The sequence below is a fragment of the Rhincodon typus genome, chromosome 47 (genome assembly GCF_021869965.1).
Source record: "Rhincodon typus isolate 14 chromosome 47, sRhiTyp1.1, whole genome shotgun sequence".
NCBI classification, from domain to species: domain Eukaryota; kingdom Metazoa; phylum Chordata; class Chondrichthyes; order Orectolobiformes; family Rhincodontidae; genus Rhincodon; species Rhincodon typus.
Window position 1 is genome coordinate 7,293,771 of NC_063378.1, and position 2,861 is coordinate 7,296,631.

General features: G+C 50.7%; 1 protein-coding gene across 1 annotated transcript in view; it reads left to right on the plus strand.

Moving 5' to 3' along the window:
- Nucleotides 1–2,861, plus strand: part of LOC109923932 (lens fiber membrane intrinsic protein-like) — an 8,341-nt gene that overhangs the window by 2,690 nt on the left and 2,790 nt on the right. The gene's annotated exons all lie outside the window — the stretch shown is intronic.

The following is a 2,861-nucleotide window of genomic DNA, read 5'->3' on the forward strand; positions in this document are numbered from 1 at the left end:
GTGTGTCACTGTGTGCGTGTCACTGTGTGCGTGTGTCACTGTGTGCGCATGTCACTGTGTGCGCATGTCACTGTGTGCGTGTCACTGTGTGCGTGTCACTGTGTGCGCGTCACTGTGTGCGCGTCACTGTGTGCGCGTCACTGCGTGTGCGTGTCACTGTGTGCGTGTCACTGTGTGTGCGTGTGTCACTGTGTGTGCGTCACTGTGTGTGTGTGTCACTGTGTGCGTCACTGTATGTGCGCGTCACTGTGTGCGCGTGTCACTGTGTGCGCGCGTCACTGTATGCGCGCGTCACTGTATGCACGCGTCACTGTATGCGTGTGTCACTGTGTGCGCGCGTCACTGTGTGCGTGTCACTCTGTGTGCGTGTCACTCTGTGTGCGTGTCACTGTGTGCGTCACTGTGTGTGTGTCACTGTGTGCGTGTCACTGTGTGCGTGTCACTGTGTGTGTGTCACTGTGTGTGTGTCACTGTTTGCGTGTGTCACTGTGTGCGTGTGTCACTGTGTGCGTGTCACTGTGTGTGTGTCACTGTGTGCGCGTGTCACTGTGTGCGTGTCACTGTGTGCGTCAGTCACTGTGTGTGTGTCACTGTTTGCGCGTGTCACTGTGTGCGCGTGTCACTGTGTGTGTGTCACTGTGTGCGTGTCACTGTGTGTGTCACTACGCGTGTCACTGTGTGCGTGTGTCACTGTGTGTGTGTCACTGTTTACGCGTGTCACTGTGTGCGCGTGTCACTGTGTGTGTGTCGCTGTGTGCGTGTGTCAGTGTGTGTGTGTCACTGTGTGCGTGTGTCACTGTGTGCATGTGTGCGTGTCACTGTGTGAGTGTGTGCCACAATATGTGCGTGTGTCAGTGTGTGTGCGTGTGCATGTAAGGGAGAGAAAGAGTGTGTGTTGTGAGGAAGAGAGAGAGCGCGTGTTGTGAGTGTGTGTGTGTGCACACACACGTGCATGTGTCTACACATTTGACTATATCAGTGTGTAAGCAGATGTGTATGTGTTTGCGATTGTGTGTGTAAGGCGTGAATGTGAGTGTGTAAGGAGTGTGTGTAAATGTGTGTGTGTCAATGTGCATGTGTAAATGGTGTGTGTAAGTGTATAAGGCATGAGTGCCTGTGAGTGTGTAATGTCTAAATGTTTGAGTATGTTTGTGTGTGACTGTGAATGTGTATGACTTGTGTGTGTAAGGGGTAAATTTTATGTGTGTGTAAGGAGTGAGTGTGCATGTGAAAGTTTGTTTCTGTGTAAGTGACAGTGTGTGTATCAGAGTGTGTGTGTGAGTGTGTGAAGAGTGAGTGTGTGTGTGTGAAAGTGTGTGTGTTAGTGTGCGAGGGGTGAGTGTGTAAGTGTTCAGAGGTGAGTGTGTGTATGTGTGAAGGGGTGAGTGAGTGTGTATGTGAGGGTGTGTAAGGGGTGAATGTGCTAATAAGCAAGTGTGTGAGTGTGTAAGGGTGTTTGTGGGGTGAGTGCAAGAGTGTGTAAAGGGTGAGTGTGTGTACAGGTCTTTAATATGTGTGTCTGAGTGTGTAAGGGGTGAGCATATTAGTGTGTGCATCTGTAAGGGGCAGTGTCTGAGTTTTTATGGGGTAAGTGTGCGAGTGTGTAAGGGATGGTGTGTGAGTGTGTAAGGAGTGAGTGTGCGAGAGTGAGTGTATAATGGGTGGTGTGTGAATGTGCAAGTACAAAAGCATGTAAGAAGTATGAACGTGACAGTGAGTGAGCATGTAGTGAGTGGTTTGCAGTGTGCGTATAAGGCGGTATGTGAGTGTGTAAGAGTGGTTTGCGAGTGTGTAAGGGTGATCTGTGAATGTGTAAATGTGTCTGTGAGTGTATAAGAGCAGTGTGCATGTGTGTAAGGGCAGCGTGTGACTGTGTAAGGATGGTATGTGAGTGTGCAAGGGAGGTGTGTGTGTAAAGACGGCATGTGAGTGTGTAAGGGCAGTGTGTGAGAGTGTAAGGGTAGTGTGTGAGTGTGGGAAGATGATATGTGAACGTGTAAAGGTGATCTGTGAGTGTGTAAGGGCAACGCATGAGCGTGTAAAGGTGGTATGCAAGTGTGCAAAGGAGGTGCGTGTGTAAGGACGATGTGTGAGTGTGTAAGGACTACATGTGAGTGTGTAAGGGTGGTGTGTGAGTGTGTAAGGACAATATGTGAGTGCAGTGAGCGGTGTGTGAGTTTGTTTGGGCAATGTGTGAATGTGTATGGGGCATTTTGAGTGTATAAGGGATGGTGCAAGGGGTGGTGTGTGAGTGTGTTAGCATGATGTGTGAGTGCATAAGGGCAGTGTGTGAGTGTGTAAGGGCAGTGTGTGAGGATATAAGGGGCAGTGTGTGAGTGTATAAGGGCAGTGTATGAGTGTATAAGGGTGGTGAGTGTGTAAGTGGTGGTGTGTGAGTGTGTAAGGGCAGTGTGTGAGTGTGTAAGGGCAGTGTGTCTGTGTATGGGGCGGGGTGTGCAGTAGGGGTTGCTCACGGTGGAGCAGTGATGAGCTGTTTCCCTCACTGTCTGTCTCTCTTTGTCTGTTTCTCTCTATCTCTCTCTGTGTCTCTTTCTGTCTCTCTCTGTCTCACTGTCTCGCCTCCCTGTCTCTCCCTGCCTCTCTCCCCTGTCTCTCTTGCTCTCATCCCTCCTTCTGTTTCTCTCTATCTCTCTCTGTCTCCCTCCCACCCTCTCGTTCTCTCTCTGTCTTTCTCTCTGTCTCCCTGTCTCTCTCCCTCCCTCGCTGTTTCCCCCTCTCTCTGTTTCCCCTTATCTCTATCTCCCTCCCACCCTCTCTCACACTCTCTGTCTTTGTCTCTCTCTTCCTCCCTCTTTCTCCCACTCCCTCTCCCTCTCCCTCCCTCCCCCTCTCCCTCCCCC